Source organism: Canis aureus, chromosome 3 (genome assembly GCF_053574225.1).
Source record: "Canis aureus isolate CA01 chromosome 3, VMU_Caureus_v.1.0, whole genome shotgun sequence".
NCBI lineage: Eukaryota > Metazoa > Chordata > Mammalia > Carnivora > Canidae > Canis > Canis aureus.
In genome coordinates this window covers 64,379,544-64,401,455 of record NC_135613.1, presented here as the reverse complement: position 1 = coordinate 64,401,455, position 21,912 = coordinate 64,379,544, and the positions used below count along the sequence as shown (strand labels likewise).

The 21,912-nt window shown below is 42.0% G+C and overlaps 1 protein-coding gene and 2 pseudogenes across 2 annotated transcripts in view; 2 read left to right on the top strand and 1 right to left on the bottom strand.

The window, feature by feature from the left end:
- The window catches only part of ELMOD1 (ELMO domain containing 1), a 68,297-nt gene extending 54,693 nt beyond the window's left edge, over positions 1-13,604 (bottom strand). The window contains exon 1 of one of the 2 annotated variants that reach the window (XM_077893318.1): positions 13,449-13,604. The gene's annotated coding sequence lies outside the window, so the exon portion shown is untranslated. Of the gene's footprint in view, positions 1-7,245; positions 7,325-13,448 lie in introns of those variants that run through there. The other variant, XM_077893319.1, reaches the window with a different exon arrangement.
- LOC144304625 (rRNA N(6)-adenosine-methyltransferase METTL5 pseudogene) lies at positions 1,327-5,959 on the top strand (annotated as a pseudogene).
- A 6,860-nt stretch (positions 13,605-20,464) lies between the features above and the next one.
- Positions 20,465-20,968, top strand: LOC144311185 (small ribosomal subunit protein uS10 pseudogene; annotated as a pseudogene).
- Positions 20,969-21,912: the final 944 nt, after the last annotated feature.

Here is a 21,912-nt window from a genome sequence, read left to right as displayed (position 1 = left end):
CTAGGAAGGTTTTTTTCCCTTCTTCAGGAATAAAATGCTCATCCAGGGTTTATTTTTATGATTTATAGCAATGGAGGCCCATGCCAGCCACAGAATTCAGGTTTGCTTGCAAATATATTTATGATCTCCTTTAAAGGTTTTCATGGAGGGAGTGAAGGTAGGGAAAGCAGAACTGATAAAATTTGTCTTTCATCTTTAAAAGAGTAAGGAAATTTCAAAATCTAAGTATTAATCCATTTTTCCACAGAACTACTCAATGTAGATTTTGTACGTTCTCACTTACATATTTGAGTTTAGAAGTTAAATTTCTAAATAAAACCATAATAAAAATGGTAAACCTATGTCTGTATAAAAATTAAATGGATATGATTTTGCCAATCTAAACTGATACCTTTTGTAAAATTTTCTTTTTTAAGAATTTATTTATTTATTCATGAGAGACACAGAGAAAGAGAGAGAGCAGAGACATAGGCAGAGGGAGAAGCAGGCTCCATGCAGGGACCCTGATGTGGGACTCGGTTAAATGGCTGAGCCAGGGCAGCCCTGGTGGTGCAGCGGCTTAGCGCCGCCTGCAGCCCAGGGTGTGATCCTGGAGACCCGGGATTGAGTCCCAGGTCCGGCTACCTGCATGAAGCCTGCTTCTCCCTCTGCCTGTGTCTCTGCCTCTCTCTCTCTCTCTTTTTCTCTGTCGCTCATAAGTAAATAAAATCTTTTAAAATAATAATAATAAAAATAAACGGTTGAGTCATTCAAGCATTCCAAATTTTCTCTTTCTTATAATGAAAATATAGTTAGGGCATCTGCTAGAAACATTTGACAGGGAAATCCAAGCAAATTGGAGCATTTCCAGAGGCCTGGAGGCAAACAGAATATCCTGCCCCTAAGGCAGTTGCCGACCCTGATCACACAGATGCGTCACCCATAGCACTCACTTATGACAAGTAGGTGTTTTAGGTTGGGCTTCTGCAACAATTCATACTGTAAAACAAATTAAAAACAGTTTTAAACTCACTTTAGAGTTATGACTTGATATGCATGACTTGATAAATTTTTGTTTGCTGAATAAATATTATTTGATCCTGTCCAATGGTATTTCATCATGGCCATCAAGGGAAAATGCATCATCATGTCGTGTGTCCTTAAGGAAGAATAAGATGCTGCTAATTAAACTGTGATGCGCCTGATTTCAGTAGTGTGTGGAAAAAAAATCTTAGAATCAATGAAATATAGTAAGTAATATAGTAATAAATATATATATAATAATATATATTTCAGTCACTTACATATTCCAGGCCCTGATGTTTCAACAGAAGAATCCATTGGTTGATGACAAAGAGCACTAATGGCCTGCAGCAGATCACACTACTGATTCCTACTCCCCAACTCAAACAGTTCTATTCAGGTTACACCAGGCTGAGTAACTCCATGGTATGTCACAGGTTGATTACATATGAGCAACTCATGCCCTTCTTAACTCACTGGAGATCCTCCCAATCCCTTACTACATAGTCTCTGGGCTCTGGTTCCCTTCCCGGTAATAACAATGCCTCCAGTCTACACACAGCACACACATTCACACATATACAAGTTCTCATACATACGTGGGACTCAACCCAACTTCCTTATGCTACCATCTTATGCCCTGACCATAAACATCTCAGGAGTGATAAACACGCCTCATCTACACAAAGAGTGAGTTAGTGAGTATGGAAATACTTGGCTGAAGACAGGACTGTCTAGTCCAAGCTCCATTTTTTTGTCCTTATCTTAGTTGATACAATTTCATGTGATGCTGCTTCATGAACACCTGTTTTTGGCTTTCATGATCCCTGTTCTCCTGGTTCTATCTATTTCACATTCTTCTGCCTCCATTTTAAGTGTACGTGTTCCACAGTGTTCTACCCTTGGGCCTTTTCTTCCCCTTCACCTCTTCTAAGTGACCTTCTCTTTTGGGGCCTCAGTCAGATCCAACAAATGACTTGGCCAAGGCCAGACAGCCAATTGGTAGGAAAAGACCTCAACTCTTATTTCTAGTCAATAAACATATTCACTTATTACATTCAGTTCTTTCTAGGCACAAAATAAACAGGACACAGACTTTGCCATCCAAGAGAGTGGGAAATTGGGTAGATCCCATACATGGAGTCTAGGGATTTTCTGAAGTCAGTATAGAAGCTCTGAGTTGCCTCAAATGAACATACATTTCAGCTATGTCTGACCTAACCAGACTATCCTCTTAGGTAAGGTTTCCTAACCAATATGTCAGTACTATGGACTCTCCATGGATGTGTGACAAGATTCTGATCAGTGATTATATGATATTCTCTCTCTCTCTCTCTCTCTTTTTAGGGGGCAGTACATATTATTTACAGTAGTGTATGTTAGGTGGAATACTTCTTGCTAAGAAGGTTGTATGAATGGGTTAAAAGAGTATTAAAATTTACTATGGGTTAGGAGACAAGAGGAGTAAGCAAAACAAGTATGGCAATTGTGGAAGTTTACATAGGCAATATGAGATCCTTACTACATAGTAATTATTTCACTATAATTATTGCTGATGTACTTAACAGTATTTTACAACTTTAATTCCTTTTAAGTGTGCCCTTAAAACTTGTGTTATGGACTTCTATTTAAATATGGCAAATAAAAAAATAAACATGACAAATAAAACACACGAAATCCCGCCAACATGAGAGTAAAGAAATAAAAAAAGCATAAATCCATAAGGCTGAGGGCAACAAGGGCATACATGAGATATCAGCAGATTTCTAGACTTGAAAGGAGGATGGACAAATGGTAATTTACTTAGCCTAATTAATGAAGCCTGCAGTGAGGGAACTGACCCATAGGCAATAAAATTTAGAATACAGAATCTTGGTCATATTCAGGAGTTAGCAATGCCCAGTTCCTCTAAAACTGGTACTGTACAATGAAGTCAACTCAGAAGGGTTGTTTGACATTTTTCATAAGGAAAAGTTAGATCTCCTTCCCCATTCTTTGAAAACAAGTATAACTGCTCTCCATTTTATCAGAAGAGGTAAGACTTATTCTTGAAGAGGTTGAACTAGAGAGGCTCTGAACTTTTAGTTCATACTGAATCCAAGAAGCTTAGGTGAAAATGTACATGATAAATGTGAGATTTATCCAGGCTTCTTCCACTCAACTCTCAGAACAGAGGCAGTCATAATGCTACTCCTCAGGCTCCTGGGGATTTATCCCTCAGGAAATTAACCAACATACATGTGGATCTCCCAGTGAAGCACCAGCCCCTACCCCGGCTGCTGTGAAGCCAAATGGCCAACGAACCCCACAGATTCATAGAAAGCTTCCAATCAGTGTTTTAGTGTCTCAGTCTTAAATACAAATAGATGTCAGGGATTATCAGAGAATTAAGGAAAGTTTCTAACTTGATTGAATTATTGAGACAAAGAAAGGTGAAAACAGGGAATCTGGAAGAAACAGAAGCAATGCAAAGAGAAAAAAAACAATCAATACACCATAATTTTCACAAGTATTAGAAAAAATATTATACTCATGAAAGAGACATAGGAAATAATAAAAATCTACATTAAGAGAATAAGAAAATGTTCTTAGAAATTTTCTTTAAATGACAGAAAGGAAGTTGAAGAAATGTTCCAGATTTGAGGATATCTGCTGAGAAGAAATTTACAAAAAAGAAAAAAGTATGTGAAAAATTATTGAAGAAATAATACAAGAAATTCCAAGAACAGACGATTCATACACAAAGGGGTAAGAATCAGAGCATCCAGTTTGACAGTAGGAACATGAAAGCAAGAATAAAAATTATGGGAAAAAAGTATTTCCAATTTAAATTTCTATACCCAGCCCAAATATTAAGTATGAGGTAAGAATGAAGACAATTTTGGACACTCAAGCCTTCCATGTACCTTCCAAGCATGCCTTCTTAAGAGTTTCTGAAAGAAGCATTCCACCAGAATGAAGGTAGAGAATGAGAAGACACAGGACTCAGGAATTGGAAGATCCCATATTTGAGAAAGGTGAAAAGAATTCTCAAGATGATGGTGAATGGGGGCTTAAGAAAGGAGGTTTTCATGAAAAAAAAAATTAACTGACAGATTACCTGACAGACAACTCTATGATGCTTTGAATGATGGGTATTACTTTGAAAAAAACAAAAACTTAAAGAAGATGACATACCCAGGGTGGTGCTTCCTCTTCCAGTGCCCTAGACTCTGTCAACACATAGAAAGAAAGAAAGAAAGAAAGAAAGAAAGAAAGAAAGAAAGAAAGAAAGAAAGAAAGAAAACAAGAAAAGAAAGAAAGGAAAAGAAAAGAAAAGAGAAAAAAAGAAAAGAAAAAAGAAAAGAAAAGGAAAGAAAAACAAAGAGAGGTATCTGGGTGGCTCAGAGGTTGAGCATCTGCCTTTGGCTCAGGTCGTGATCCTGGGGTCCTCAGATCAAGTCCTGCATCAGGCTCCCCACAGGGATCCTGCTTCTCTCTCTGCCTGTGTCTCTGCTTCTCTCTCTGTGTCTCTCATGAAAAAAATAAAATCTTAAAAAAAAGAAGAAAAACAGAATAAAAGTAAAAAGGAAGAGAGAAAGAAAAGGAAAGAGAAACTAAGACTTAAGGAACAAGAGAGCTGCCTGCAGTAAGTGGATAGATTTGAAAAGCCCATCCTACTTCTAGAACAGTATCTGACTAGGCCCTAAGTTGCAAGTGTAGTGCTGGATGTGACATAGATGAAAATGCACTGAAAATATTCAACAGGAACATCACAATTTGCTTTAACAAATGCCGACATGGTTCAGTGTGGGTGTGCCTATTATCTAACAGAATGTCCAAGTCATTTTATACGGTCAGTAATTATAAATCTTCCTTTTGGGAATGAAAATAAAAAGGGGATAGATAAGAGTTTTCTGAAGACTTCTTTGGAAATGACAAGAACAGCAGCATATTTATATGAATTCTCAATGGAAAACACATTCATAAGAAAGCTACAGAATGGAAAATCAAGATCAATACTACTCCAAAGCTGCAATATAACCTACCAGCATCATATTAATTTCTTAAAAAGAAATCAGTGGACATGGAAGTGGGCCTAATTTGGTTTTCCTTTTAAAAAAACTCCAAAGACAAAAGCATCTTAAAACCTAATTAATGAATACAAAATTTATTTTAAAAAGTGCCACAAATTATACATTTTTTCAAGAATGTAATAATGATACTGCCCTTATGTGTTTTTGAAAAGTCATTTTATAGATACAAAAACAAATATTTATATATGGTATGTGTCTAGAATATGCTTCGAAATAAAATGGGGTAAATAGACAAAAGGTTAAAAATCAAACAGTGCTGGTCATAAGTTGATGATTTTTGAATATTGGGATCCATTATACTATTCTGTCTACTTTTGTATATATTTGACATTTTCCAAATAAAAATTTTTTTAAAAAGGTGTCTTCTACAAAATTGAGAATCACTATGACCAAAAGAGGAATTTTTTACAGCCAAACAATGACGATTAGCACCTGACTTTGTTCATAATAGAAGTTAGAGGTAAATTTATTACTCTTTAACAGCTTTGGAAGAGTACAACAAAGATGAATAGGAATTTGGTATCTAACCCACACCAGTTCCATGACTGAATTAGTTCTCTTAGGGATTTTAAATCCTCTAGAGCCTCCATATGGTGTTAGGTGTTGCCATTTAAAAAATTTACTGAGGTGCACCTGGGTGGCTCAGTCAGTTAAGCATCTGACTCTTGATTTGGGCTCAGGTCATGTTCTCATGGTCGTGAGATCCAGCCCCACAACAATCTCTGCACTCAATGGGGAGTCTGCTTGAGATTCTCTCCCTTTTCCTCTGCCCTTCCCCCTCTCCTGTTTTCTATCTCTCAAAAAAATATTTACAGATCTTGTTTCTTAGGGGTTAAAACATGTAATAGTGTATATCAAAGACATATTTGGTGATATATGGTAGATGGGTTTAGAAGAAAAAAGTGGCAATTAAACTATGACACACTGGGGCAGCCCAGGTGGCTCAGCGGTTTAGTGCCGCCTTCAGCCCAAGGTATGATCCTGGAGTCCCGGGATCGAGTCCCACGTCGGGCTCCCTGCATGGAGCCTGCTTCTCCCTCTGCCTGTGTCTCTGCCTTTCTCTGTGTGTGTGTGTCTCTCATAAATAAATAAATAAAATCTTTAAAAACAAGTATGACACACTCTAACAATGTTTCCTAATTTCATGTTAAGATGGAAAAAAAAATGGCCTTGATGAATTGATGAAACAGTATTTTCCCAGAGAGCATCCTTTCTTATCCCAGTCTTTTATCCCCAGGCTAAATCAATCTTCAGAATCAGGAAACCCACAAAATATCTGCCTCCATATTATCTGACAGTAGTATCCCTATCTCCTCCTATTGGTCCCCACACCACTAGTTTGAAAATACCATGTTTGTATGCTTCTCCTGTCCAATGCCAAGCAAGGTGCCTTGTTCCAGAAATACTCATAAAATGAATAAACATTTCCTTTTGTGCTCTTCAGAGTGTACCATGTTCAGTATGTCCTAGTGACTGATAACGTCAGCATAAGCATGAACTTGCACTCTTTCACAGCCAGGATTTCTTATCACAAGGAACAGAAACTAGCTCTGCCTATTTTAGCAGAGAAGGAATTTGTTCTGAAGGTAACCCACAGACTCTCCAGCAGGGCCACAGAACTAGGTTTAGAGGTTAGGTAGCCAAAAATAGCCCTTCAAATGATGACATGGAGCCAGTGCAGTAAAGTCACTTCTATTGCTGCCACCAGGTCTGGACTCTAGAACAGGCCCCACTGATCCCCCAGGACTGGTCAAGGGTGTTGCTATCTGTAACACCTGCTACCGGAGCAGAGTCTGGGTCATGGGCCCAGGATGCAAGGATGATGTATCTAGCACGTTAGCTCCTATGGTGGGGAGTGGGCTCTGCCTCACAATGTGGGAGAGCTCCCAACATGGGACAGGGGTTCAGACAGCAGTGTTCAAAAGTAACAACCAGGGTCCACTCTATAAAGAAATATTTTTGAAAGCCAAAACACAATCAAGAATAGTGGCATACACAGAGGACACTGAGTGAACACATTTTGCCTTCCATCTTTGTCTAAGTTGATTTAGGTATATTGTGCAATTATATTTTAAAGCCTGGACACATGCCTATTTTATGGCTATTCAAAATACATATCATTTTGAACTAAGAATTTCAATTATGATCTTAGATAATGAAAGAATACCTGGAAATGTCCTTTTATATTTAACCCAGTGGTGGTCACAGAATAGATGCATATACTTTAAGTGATGATGATTAATTATCTAGGGAATAATCATTAAGTAGAAAAGAATAAGGATATTCATTATAAATCAACAAAAGGATATATAATAGTTACATTGTTACATAAATATTACTGAATTAGGCTGAGTTAGACATTGGCAGATTCATGTAGAAGTGCCTGGGAGCTCAATTTAAACTGCATAATTAGATTTAGGAGGTGCTTTTAAGGTCATGTGAGCCAGCGTCCAACTCAACAAAGGCAGTCCCCCTTTGACATCCCTGACAATGCATTCTTTGGAATATAGTGTGTTATATTGTTTGTTTCTGATATGGGCTCTATTCATCTATGAATCTCACCAAAGATAGCACTAATTTCTTTTGTCTTGTTGGTTAATACTCAAGTGAACTGAAACTATTTTTTACAACCTGAACTGTTGTTAGACTAGGACTTCCATTCCATGTCCTTGGGCAACTGATTTTAGAACCTAAATGAAGCCAACATCTATTCTTTTTAAATACAGTTCTTAGTTTCAGCCCTTGCTCTGGGCTTAGGGATAACAAGTTTAATAGTGATTGTCATTCAAATTCACTAGTGAGCTTTGCATCATCAGCAAACCTAATATACATACCAGTCTAAGAATACCTGCATTGTTGATAAAATTATAGAAATGTCAGGTCAAGTCAAGAGCTCTGAAGCAGGCCAACATGAACCACCTTCTATGGTGACTTCCATACCTATGAACATTCTTCCGGTAGAGATGATCTACCCAGCTATTTGACACATCCTAGACCGCATTTCTGTATCTCACCCACAAAGATTACTCAAGATCCTCATTTACAGATGTCTTCCAGAAGGATTGTGAGGATTTAAAAATTTGATGGTCTGGCTCTATTTTAAATACTCTAGGTTATCTACAATTTAAAAGAGTAGTAGGAGAAATTTCTGATACAACACAGAACTCTTCAGTGAAGCAAAAACTATAACCCAAACCTTTTGTAAGTCTTGATTTTCTTTGACTGGGTTTACTTTTGGGCTACATACACATAGTACATGAGTCAATATGAAAGTTAAAGTCCTACATTAGGCATTTTAATACAGGCTTTAAAAATCAATGATGTGCATAATACACATTTTAATTAAAACAACTTTGATAAATGCTTACCATTCTAAGAGAATGTATGATTTAACTTCTTGAATAAAAACAACCGTTTTACGTTTTTTGCTAACTTAAATGGATTCTAAGACCAAAGAAAATTAAAATTAAAGTATCCTACTGGAATGTAGAATCTTCAGAAAATCTGGCTTTTAAATTCTGAAGGGTGGAATATTCTTATTCTAAAGGAAAAAGGAAGAAATGTACTTGTAAATTCATTGCAGAGATCAATTCACACTTAAAATATTTACAATGCCAACCGGTGATGTAAAAAAAAAAGGAGGGGCGCAGAGTTTATGATGTCATCGATATTTGCTAAGCCAAAAAGCAGCTGTGGGATAAATAATTAGTTTCATCATGAATGAAACCTTCAACACACACACACACACACACACACACAAACCTTCAAAACACATGGCAGCTTTTTGCCATCTATTTACACAAGAGAAACAGGAGGGAGAATTATAGCAGCTGAAATAAGCTCTTATACCAAGCATTCTAATTAACCAAGTCCTAATGCCAATAATTAAAATGGAAACTACATTTAAAAACTATGTAAAGACCTTTGAATTCTGCAGTTATTAGCTTGAGACTGATTTTTTAAAGAGGTTTAATGAGCTCTTTTTAAGCATTTACCACAATCATCATGCTTTGTACCAAAAAAGCAAAAAAATGAAACAGAACAAATTGTGAATTATTTCACTGGTGTCTAAAATGGCAGAGGGTACACAGACAATATACAAATCATCTAAAATGCAGTTATTTATCCCTCAGAACAGTTGTAACAGCTAACATTTATTTTATAGACACAGAGGATTGGAGTTGGCGCGATTTTCTTTTTTTAAATGTGCCTATCTCCCATTTTACAGCACAGAAACTGATGTAAAATAAGACTTGCTCGTGGTCAGCATTAAGTGCGCTACAAGGTTAAAAGCTTCTGGGATGCAAGAACACGCTGTCTTCAGATTCTTTGAATTCAGAGTATTTACTGAGGACTTAGAATGTGAAGTGAGCACACAATTTCAGTTAAAACTCTCTCAGGGTGATAGTGCACATAAGCTGTCATTAGAGACCACTGCAGTAAGCCTTTCTTTAATAGGCCATATCCATGTGAAATCTTGCTGAAAATAAAACCTATGGTCTAACTGCCTGGAAATTCTAGTAAGTTCAGTATGTCCTAGATCACTTTCCTTCTCATCTACTATCAGAATCATAAGGCAAGGCATGCTTGGCAGAGAGCACAAAGAGGAGCAGTACAAATACCTGAAATGGAACTTTTCTTTTTGCTCTATTTTGAAGGATAATCCTTTGATAAGAAAGACCCTAATTACTTCATTATACACTTTAGGATAGAGTAATTTTTATTATTTTTAAGACTTATTATAAAATATGAAGTGGAAACTTAACCATCTGGATACTCAAACATATGAACCTCTTCTGAAAATGGTCCCTAAGAGATCTGGATTTGTTGACAGAAGTACAATCTAGAATGGCACTCTAGTGTCATTTGCTTGAGATTGGCAAATTGGAATCTTCCAGCGATGAGTGACAGTTCTCTACATGAACTGTACTGGTTTGGTCTTCAACACCTCTGGAAACTTCCTGTGCTGATTAATAGTGAAAGTACCCACTGGGATTTCAAAGACACGAATGTAAGTGGTGTGCTATTTTTTGGAATTAATTGCTTTTGGAATATTCTGAGTAAGGACTCTGTGGTACTACAAGCATATGGTCATTTTCATATAGTGCTATTTCTGGAAAATCTACATTCTTTCCACCATCAGAATCTGCTTCCTTAAAGATGGCTGGACTATATCAGAAAATGACTGCAGGTTAGTATCTTCTCCTACTTGAGGTAAATTTGCTAAAACCAAAACATCTGCTAATTCCATGTCAGGAATTTGTGCCAAAAGCAACCGAATATTGATTGACATTTCAAATATTACTCTTAAATATCTACTTTCATACAAAATACTATATAAATACTATACTCCAGTATTACCTGATGACTTTTTACCTGAGGAAACCAGGATGGCAGTAGAATAGTGAAGGACCACTTTGGGTATTAGTCAAAGGGCAGATCAATTGCTTTTTTAAATGCAGTGAGATGCATTCACTTAAGCACCATTTGTCGGTCCCTGCACTTGTCCTATCTCAGTTCCCTCTCATCAGCAATGATTTAAAGTCTTTTTTTTTTTTTTTTAATCTCCTTCTCACTTCCTCTTCAGCAAGCCACTCTGTCCTCTAACTGAGGCCATCAAGTAAAACCCTTCCACTTCTGGCTCCCCTTCACTGGGTATAAACCCAGAGTTTTTCCCACCCAGAGTAAGGATGAGATCTCACTCTCTTACTCAAGGCCAGACCCGTCACAAGTGCTGGTCATCCTGTCTGGAGCTGCCCAGCAGAATTCAGTGTCACTCCCAGGCTCCTGCACACACTTGGTGTAGCAAGCCTCACGTCTCATGCTGTAGATTCACCCTCACACACACAGTCCTTACTCATCACAGCGTTGGCACCTCTCACTGAGCCTAGCAAGCAGAGGTACTCAACAAATATGTGTTGAAATGAAACTACTAACTTTAAGCATGAGTTATTTTCAATAGCTTGAACCAGAACTGGGCTTGTCCCAGATTGTCTGCAGAACAGCATATGATTCCTGCTCCACTTTATTTTCAACCCATAAATGACCCAAAAGCGAGTGACTAGAATTGCCAGATAAAATACAAGTTGCTCCATCAAAACTGATTTTCAAAGGAACAACAAATACTGTTTTTTTTTTTTTTTAACTATAAGTATGCCACAAGTAGTGCATGGGGCATGCTTATACTAAAAACAATTATTCACTGTTTATCTGAAATTCCATTTTAACTGGGCAGGCTGTATTTTTACTTGCTAAGTCTGACAATTCTACCAATGACTCCTTAACAATTCTAAAGAATGCTTCTTTAGAGCACTTGGAGATTTGTGTCCCAGCTCTGCAAACTTCTCAGTCGGGCAAGATTTTATGTCTTTTAATGCAGCTGGGTTTCTTTCTGAACATCTCAGTAACACGCTTTAGGAAACGCTGTATATATAATTTACTATATATAAGTTCCATCTATTTTGCTAATTTATAGAGGTTCTTTCAGTATCTACTAATAATTTTAGCAGAAAGAACACTGTAGCATTACTCAAAATCTTCTACAAAGCTGATATTCATAGTTATTACTATGCCTGAGTCAAGTCCTATCTCCATGTGTTAATAATAATTTTTAAAAATTTCGTATTTTCGACTGAGCCAGCAAAACACAATATTGAAAATAAGTCAGACTTTCATTTTGGGATTTCTTTTCATTAGTGGAGCACAGTGAGACACCCTGTCCTCATTCACAGGCTGGGGAGAAGCAGCCTGGCAGGCGGAGGTGGAGCCTGTGATGTAACCGCAGTGGGTCTTTGTTGGAGAAGCCTTCCCTAAATGGGAACATCTGTAAACCCAAGCGCTTGAGCTTCGGTGTGAATGGACTGGAAAGCCGTTAAGAGTTGCCTCTTTTGAGTATCCTGTAAATCTTGGAGGCTTGAAACCTTGGGCAACAGAAGAATTCCTCACGGGCTGTTAAAAGACATACTTGGCTCACTAAGGAAAGAAAAAGCAGGTTTCTTCTGAATGCTAAGTGCTGTGCGCGCAGGTCTGCCGATGGCGATGGTGCAGGGGGAGTGAAAGGGACGAGCTTGTTCCCGTCCTCAAAGTTTCTCACCTTAACGTGCTCTCCTCTCAGTGTTCGTGCCAACGATGGCTCATTATTTCAGACATTCCCTTCTTTTTCCCACGAAGGCTTTAAGGACCCCCCTAAGGAGAGGGATACCGGAGGGTACCTTCCTCAGAATTTCAACTGGCCTGATCTCAGATTCAACTTGGAGGGACAGGACTAAGTCCGCCGTTAACTGGTAGCTGCCGGGTGTCTGTCACGCGATGGTAATGAACTAAGACGTTTATCCCAACACAAGCACAGCACCTGCTTTCCACCATATTGGCAGCTCCAGTTAAGGACGGCTGTCGAGCTACCGGCACCGCACACGCACACTGCAGAGATGCAGAACAATGCCTGGATGCCTGCCCAAAACCGGGCTCTCCAAACGACACGCTCAATTCATGGTACCGTTCCAGAGCTCACTGGGGGTTAGTGGCGTCATTTTCCTAGTTGGTGCGAAAAGAAGCTGAAATTTGGAAGCTTCAGGCACGGGGCTTCTACCTGCCTGCGCTGGGCAGCGGGGCCAACAGGCAGGCACGCGTTAAACTTGATCTGAAGCAAGCGAGCCTGCGAGGCCGGTCCTGAAATATTCATCAGGCGTGTTACCGGACTCGCGGCTTAGAGGCAGGGCAGAAGCACGCCGAGCCGGAGCAGCCCGCGCCCGCGCCCGCGGCGGCAGCACCCTACCCCCCACCCCCACCCCCCACCCCCGCTCCGCTCCCAGCAGCTCCCGGCCCGTCCGCTTCCACCTGAGACGGAAAGACATGTTCTCGCAAGTGAGGAGTTTCCCAGCAGTTCCAGGAGCCCCTCAGACGGCCCCGCGGGGACGGGGGCGCCGCGGACCCCCTGGCCGCCGCCCGCACCACCCCCGGGGCGCAAGCTTCCAAGGCCGCGGCGGGGGCGGGGGCGGGACCCGGGTGGCCCCCCGCCGGGCCCAGGCTGCCGCTGGTGTAGCCTCCCGTGCTCTCTGCCTGGGAGGCCTCGTCGGGAGCCCCTGATCGGTCGCTAGGTGACCTGCGTCTGGGCCGAGCCGCAAACGGCCTCCCGCGCGGCCCCGCGGGTGTCAGGTCTGGGGGGGCGGCGGCGGGGGAGGGTTCCGGGCCGGCTGCCCCCGCAGCCCCTGCACCGAGGCCGGGCGCGCTCTCGTTCCAGCCCTCTCTGGCCACGACCCCGACCTCTCGGCTGCGCCCCAGACGCAGCGCGGCTCGCACGGTCCTTGTCACCACCTCCCCCCTTTCCAAGGGCATGCGTCCCTCGCCCCTCTGCCCCGGCGCAGCACTCACCCGACCCCGGCGGCTGCGGGCAGCTCAGCGGGTCCCCGCGCGCGGCGGCCGGGTGTCCATCCCCGCCCTCCGCGGGCGCTGGGGCTGCGCGCTCGGCGGCTGCGCTGGATGCGGTCCGTCCGTCCCCCGCGCCGCGGCTGCACAGGGTGGCCGCGGCTGCCGCACTGGCTGCGGGCGCGGGCGCGGGCGGGGCGGGGGCGGGCCAGGAATCTGGGTCGCGGGGAGCGGAGCGGGCCGGGAGGCACCCGGGCGGCCGGCGGCGGGGAGGCGAGCGCGAGCAGCCCGCGGAGAGCGTGCGGAGGCTTCCCTGGGAGCGCGACGCGGTAGGCGACTGAGCATGCCCAGTGCCCAGCCAGGGGCGCGGGCGCGGGGCGGTGTGGGGTGGGGGGGACGGCTGCGGGGCCCCGGAGCCGGGGCTCAGCCGCGGTCGCCCAGGGGAGGTGGCGCCTGGGCTGAGGCGCGGGGGGCGCGGGGGGCGCGGGGGGCGCGCGGTGCGCGGGGCACCTGTCGGCGCGGGTCCCGGAGAATCCTGCAAGGGGGCGGGGGTGGGCAAGGTGTGCACCTCGCTCGCTCCCCAGAGAACTGTCCAGAAGTCAAAGTTTGCTTTTAGCCCAGCCCCGGCCTTTGCGGCCTCACCGAGTGCCTCCCGCGATCCACCTGCTTTCCTGTGCCCGGACACCAGCCCTCCGGGGTGCGCGAGTAGCGCCCGCCTTTTCCCAACTCCCGGATCAGTCGGGTCAAGTTCCCCCAGAGCCAGCTCCTTAATTAGGTGTCATTGAGAGATGCTGTAAGTCCTCTCGGGTCACATATCTGCATTTCAACCAGGGCTTCGGAAACCATATCTTCACCCCGGGGTTAATTGTAATGGGTGCGTGACACACACTGTGGGCTGGGGCTATTTAGGGAGCACTACTCCAGGGAGCGGCCTCTCCAAAACCTGTGCCTTTCTGTGGTGCGGTGCTTCACGTCTCAGGAAGAACATTTTCTGTCTATTTAGGCAAAGAGCTTCTGAACGTTAGAGGCAGCATAGGTAGGGGAAGACGATGAGCCTCGATTTCATTTTCATCTGCCACCCGGAGTCCCTACTCATTCCGCGCCTCTGTAAGCCTGGAGGGTGGTGATCCCAGCTTCCCTGGGCTGCTAGGAGGATTGAGGAAATAGGCAGAGCTCTTGCTACATAGTAGGTGTTCACTGAAGTCTCCCAAGGTTCCACATCCACTGATCTGTTCTCATGACAGGTTGGGTGAGCTGGTGAACATTTGTGGTGTCACCCCTTCACATTAAATAACCTGAAACTCAGATCCTTCTAACTCTTTGTAAAACAACAACAACAACAACAACAACAAAACATTATTGTTATCTTTTCTTTCCATGTTCTGGTTTCTTCCTACTTCCTTGAATAAACCTCTAGGAAAAAGCTAGACCAAGGCCATATATAGGGGCGATTCACCAGGGTTGGGATCATCCAGATAAGAATTTCATGCCATAGTCTTCTAAACATGTTAACTTGCATTCCCCTGTGGTCCTTGTTTCACTAGTACTGCATAAAGTAAGGTATGCCTCTATGGAAGGAAGTTTGCTCTGCATAATACTGTCCACTCTTGATAAGTATCAAATGATCAAAAACTCAACTTTTCCGAGTGCCTTAGTCAGTTAAGGGTCTGACTCATGATTTTGGCTCAGGTCATGAACTCAGGGTTGAGATCAAGCCCCATGTAGGGAGGGCTCTGCACTGGGTATGGTGTCTGCTTAAGACTCTACCTCTCCCTCTCCCCCACCCCTGTTCATTCTATCTCTTTCTCTCTCTCAAAGAAAGTAGACTTTTCATTATCTTCTGAACACATCATTTCTTCATGCCACTTTGCCTTTATTTATGGTATCCCACTCTTTCTGCAATAGTCTTCCCTTTCCATTCCACTTCACAAAGTCCTACCCACTCTTCAAGCTCAAATGCCACCTTCTTTCTGAAGACTTCTGCATACCCCATGGCAGAGTTAATACTCCTTTGCCACACTGCTGTCTGCCTGTGTCACCGTCTACTGGTATTGTCAAAACCATCTAAAACAACCCCTGAGCAACTGTTACGGCATCATTCCAGGTGCCAGGATGATAGTAACAAACAAGATAGAAAGGGTCCCTGCCCTTATGTAACTTATAGTCTAGTTTGAGGAAGATAGGCAATAAACACCTAAAAGATAATCACCCAAGCCACAGGTCATGTATATTTTTGTCTTTGTGTTACTCATCAGATTAATGTATACAGTCTAGATTCATCCTTCCCAAAACATCAATAAAAATATTAATATTGGCCATATAGGCTGACCGGACTATATGGACATGGATCCCTGCCTGGTTGTTGCTGAAGCAATAATTTTACTCCCTCAGCTAAAATAGTCCTAATCCCAAACCATTGTAGGTAGGTACCCGCAATCCCATAAAATGAATGGAAGGGGATGGGAGAAAGCCAAGGAGATTAGCCCCCACACCAAATTATATCCTTTCTCTAACTTCAAGGAACGGCATTTCAAATGACTGGATTCAACTTGGATTCCCAGATCTCCTGAGTCCCAGACCTCTCTTCCAGGATCATGCCATGACCACACCCAATCCCTCCACCCTCTCTCCTGACCTTTGGCCTTTACTATGTCAACACTTATTCTCCGTTGTATGTCATTTGACTGTTTGGATCTATCTACCATCAGAATGACTCCAGCTTTTTTCTTTGATTTTCTTATTGTCTGAATGTGACACAGACTTGGCATCACTTAGAACCAACTTTTCCAAAGCATATGTGTATACATGTACTACATAGCAATTAGTGACAGCCTTGCCACTGTTCATTGTTTAACTCCAGGGCAGGACCTTATTCATCCTTATATGACAACACTTAGCAGATGACCATTAACCAACAAGTCCTCAACACAATATTGTGAAATGAATGAATGAATGTATACAAGTTCTCAGTTTCCTCAGACAACAGTTCTTTTCTAATTACTCTTTCTACTAACCCTATTATTTGGCTCAATTTCACCTTTTTCTATTTACTGATTTCCTCCTGCAACAAATATACAGATCTTTACACTTCAGGGTCCCCAGAGCTCTCTAAAGAAAACCTTAATTTATTAAATAACTGGTGTGTTATGATGAAAGTCACAACCTATTATCTGTAATAAATAAATCAGTAGCAGTCTTGTTTCCTCTGATCCACGGCAATTATCTTTAAAACTTCTCTTTGCCATCTCCCCCACCCACCACGTTTTGAACGATGTACCTCTGGCTCTCCCCACTGCCCCAGAGAAGAGAGACCATCAAGGGTCATTACCCTAGGAATTAGCTCATTATGGTGAATATACCCTCCAGATCCCCCCTTGCCTCTTCCTCTCAGTCTCAGCAGAGTAGATATCTCTATTCTTGGATGCTAGTCTATACCAGTAGACTATTTTCTTCTATCTTTATTCACTCTTTCCTGGTTGTCACCAACTTTTGTCTCTTTCTCTTCTCTCTCAACCACCTCCCATCTTCTAATAAACATACCCAGAGTTTGTTAGGAAGCCTGATTTGACACCAATGCCCTGTTAAGATGTCTAAAAATGACTGTCTGGTGTGACGCTCTCAGGGGTTCTTTACAGGAGACTCATCGGCTCTTTCCCGACTCCGGGCATTTCTTTTGTGCTTCATCATAGTTAGAGTTACAACTGCCAAGCTTGTAAGTACACCAAGATGTGTACCTCATGCTCTGCTAACTGAAAAAGCTTTTCTAAATATCTCCATCATCAGATATCTTTTATATTCTCGTAGAGTACCAGCTAGGCACTGTTCAAGGAAAAGTACTCTGATATGCAGTTTTGTCACAGGCCAATGAAGCATTTCTCATCAGCTAATCAACACAGGAATGCCATGACTAATAGTGTAGTAGGATGACATGCAGAGAGGCATATAGAATTTCAGGTAATAACCTTGTTGGAGACTGTTGTATCTTTGGGTTAATCCAGGAAGTCCTTATGGACTTCTAAACCAGTGGAGATCCTTGCCCAGATAGTTTGGAAGCAATTAATTGTTGGAATGAAGGAAGTGATGTGTGACAGTTGCTACAGCAGTGTTACATAATGATAAAGCACCAGCCTGGACATTCTGGAATCTAGGCTTCGCTCTTTTCATTCTTCTGTCCAAAGTGAGGATGACAGTAAGAACATCTACCTCATAGTGTTGCTGGCTGGCGGGATTAAGTTGATGATTTGTAAAGTGCTTAGCTTCGTGGCTAGCCCACAGTACTCAATACATGTGAGGCATGACTCTAGCTGCATTATTTTTGGATAAAAATCATATTTAACAGATGACCATAGGATCAATCGAGGTGGCAGCTGAAGGAATGGAGATCATCTGATGTAGCATTTAGATGTAATGAGTGAGGAGGGTCCATGGCGGAGGAACTTGTGCCATGAAAGCCTGCCCCAGTTACAGCAGTGGAGCTGAGGAGGAGGAGATGCTGTGCTCTGTCCTCTGTGGGATTTCACATTAGCTCATTACAGGTGACACAGAGCCTGGGTCTTTCCCAGGCAGGGGAGTTTTCTGCCTTGCTTGGAAGATATTTCATAGACCATCATCCTTAGGTATTTATTTGAATAAAAACCTCCCCACCCAGAGGTTTCTATTTTTAGCAAGGTTCAATTGAGCAATGGACAAGTAGGAGTTTCCCACCTGGATCATTTTCTGGGTGGGGTGAAAGTCATGGCCTATATTCTTATTTTTAATCTAGTTGTGGTCTTAATATTGTGACCTGAAGAACTGGTAGTAGGAGATGTACGTATTGTATATATTGGCTTCATAATGAGACTGGAAAGGCAAGCTCTGGGCTTCAAAGTACTAGGTCTTGTCTCATTTTGCTTAATTGTTGTGTAAAGTTTAGAAGTTAATAGAAAGGCATTCTGTTTTCCAATAGAATGGATTTTATAAGCCTATGGAGTTCTGGCTACAAAACTGACATGGCAGTTGGACCCAATATGCCTAATCTTTATATTGATAAAATTGTGCCCAGGATTGTGTGAGAGTTAGTCATCATGCTAGAGAATGCTTGAAGCCAAATACACTAAGGCTGTGAGACTTGCTGCCGCAGATACAGCACAAGATACGGCACAGAGAGGGCTTTACCAGGGCCTACACACTTGCCAAAATACAGTTTATATACTAATAATTTATTGAACACCTATGTATATAACATATTATGCTAGATACTGGGGAGACAAAGATGGATAAAATAGTTTGTGATCTTGAGCAACTCCTATATAGAGGCATAAACACCTGTGCGCATGTGCACATGCACACATACACAAAGTATGGACCTTTTCTCAGGTTTTTGCTAATTTAGGATTAAATCTCTACTGAACCTCTTTCTCCTCCCCGTTCAATCAGCCTGTCAGATTCCTCTGGGCCTAGTTTTTATTTAAGATGTCATTGGGCCATAACAATGCAGGCTAAATATATCTGTGAGTCCTGGTGCTCAGGCCCCCACTCTTTTGTCAGCCAAGGCCAAGGGAGTTTAGTTAATCTCTGAAAGGATGGCTGATCCTGTAGGAATCCAAGAGCAAGAAACTGATGTCAGACAGCAAGGTAAAAGTTGGACTATTGTGGCTGACACTGCATATGATGCTCCTACTTGAATTGTAGTGGGCCGAGCCCGCAATGGCCTTCACTGATGCTCAGCCTCTGGCTGGGGCATTGACAGTAATAGGCAGCAGCTTCTATATAAGGATATCTTTAAGAAGAAAATTAAGTGTGTTTTTTTGTTTGATTGTTTGTTTTTGAGGACAGTCAAATTTAGTGGATTGGAGAAAATTTAGGCTTCTATGGTCTATGAAAACCAAGCTGTGATACAAATTAAGAACCTGTGTAATTTCTTCCTGAAAATTTATGCTATTTAAGTTGCATGGAAACCCTTTGGTGAAACTCTGAAAAGACAAGTTATCTGTTTGAATGCCATGATAAACTTCCAGGACAATTCAAGACACCTACAAAAACACAGATTTTCTATGGACAACAAATTAAAAAATGCATCCATTCAAAATGACATGACCTAAAATACATAAAAGTAAGTGGGAATATCATTGGCTTTGTGGATGGTGCTGGGCTAGGCATGGCTCTATAAGACATCATTTCCCTTGTTGGTCAAAACCCAGCCAACTTCTTGGGTCTCAGTAGTGGTGTGAGGAAGGCTCAGGCATATTAAAATTTTAAATTGTTCATTGCTGATCCGAAGATTGGAACCATGCTCAACATGGTTTAAGGTGGAATAGTGAAATTGGCTCTATTGCTTATGGATCTTCAAAGATGAGAGATACAACTCATGGCTCAGGTGGTCAGACTTGAAGGAATCAATGTGCAGGGGTCTCAGTACATACGCAGCTGTGTCCACCTCCCTGTTGCTTCTGGCATTGACTAGTAAGACATAGTCAAGAAGGCTGTGGCCAGAATGGCAAAGAAGTGGCTCCTTGTTTCTCATTTACTGGGGACAGAAGTCTCCATTTCTAGAAAAAAGGAAAGTTCTCATTACTAGAAAGAAAGTTTTTTTTTTTCCTTTTCTGAAAAAGATTTTATTTACTCATTCATGAGAGACAGCGAGAGAGAGAAGCAGAGACATAGGCAGAGGGAGAAGCAGGCTTCACGCAGGGAAACCGATGTGGGACTCCATCCCAGATCTGGGGATCACACCCTGAGCCAAAGGTAGTCACCTAACCACTGAGCCACCCAGGCATCCCAAGAAAATAGTTTTCCATTGGGGGTGGGGAATAAAGTGAGTGAGGCATATGGAAGATCTTAAATTTGTACTTTTCCCAATAATTTCATATATAGTTTTCATTAAAAGAATGTGGTCATGTTATGTTCTTTAGATGGTAAGACCATCAGTGGACAGCATTTTGCTGACTTTGGGGAGCACTCTGTAGATACAGTGAAAATTTTTGAATTGGGACCTAGTTTATTTAAAAGAATTCTAGCTCTTTGAGCAAGACGTGGTCACAGCCAGAGTGGAGCACAGGATGCCCTGCTCCTGCTCCGGACTCACCACTGTTCTCAGAGGAACAAGTCAGTCAGGAAGCCGCACTGCAGCCATCACATTTAAAGACACTGGGAAGACACCCGTGGAACCAGAGGTGGCGATTCACCGAATTAGAATTACTCTAACCAGCTGCAATGTAAAATCTTTGGAAAAGGTGTGTGCTGACTTGATCAGAGGTGCAAAGGAAAAGAATCTCAAAGTGAAAGGACCAGTGCGAATGCCTACCAAGACTCTGAGAATCACTACAAGAAAGACTCCTTATGGTGAAGGTTCTAAGACTTGGGATCGTTTTCAGATGAGGATCCACAAGTGACTCATTGATTTGCACAGTCCTTCTGAGATTGTTAAACAGATTACCTCCATCAGTATTGAGCCTGGAGTCGAGGTTGAAGTCACCATCGCAGATGCTTAAATCAACGTTTTTAATAAATTGATTATCTGTTAAAAAAGAAAAAAGAAAAGAAAAGAATTCTAGGGACCCCTGGGTGGTTCAGTGGGTTAAGCAACAGACTCCTGGTTTCAGCTTGGGTTGTGATCTCAGGGTTGTGAGATCAAGCCTGGTGTGGGTGCCATGCTCAGTGAGGAGTCTGATTAGGTTTCTCTCCCTCTGCCCCTCCCCCCACTGCACTCTCTCTTTTTCTCTCTTAAAAAAAGAAGAATTCTGCTGGATGTATAGCCTAGAATAATTTAAAAACAGACTAAAAATCTCTGGCAAAATTATATTTAAAACAGATGGCTTGATCATGTTACACTATTGAAAGGATACAACTGAAACACTATTAACAATTAGCTATTACAAAATATAACATTATTGCAAGTTTCTCATTCCAACACATATTGTGAATTTATGGGGTTGCTCTATTGCAAACTATTTTTAATAAACTATTCATGTTTACCTACATATGTACTGTACCATTTGCCTTAACCTTGAATATACTATTTACCTCACAATCAACATCAAACCTAAAGACTTTTTTGTCTGTGGAGCTGAAATTTTCATTTTTATTTCATAACTGAATAATCCTGATTCTTCTGAAAATCGATGCAGTTCATTCATCCTCCAGTGAGACAACAGTGAAGATCAAGTTTGTTATAGACGTTGTTTTTTTTTATTTTTAAAAATTTTTTTTAAAGACTTGTATTTATTTATTCATGAGAGACACAGAGAAATAGGCAGAGGGAGACGCAGGCTCCATGCAGGGAGCCAGATGTGGGACTTGATCCTGGAACTCCAGGAACACGCCCTGAACTGAAGGCAGATGCACTTAACCACTGAGCCATCCAGGTGTCCCAGATGTTGGTGTTTTAAATTTATTTTTTCTTTAGAATCTACCAGCTTGTTGTTGGAAGAGGGAATAATATAATAAAGTGTGGCTTTTCTCGTGATAGTTATCTATGTGGTGGAAAAGAATT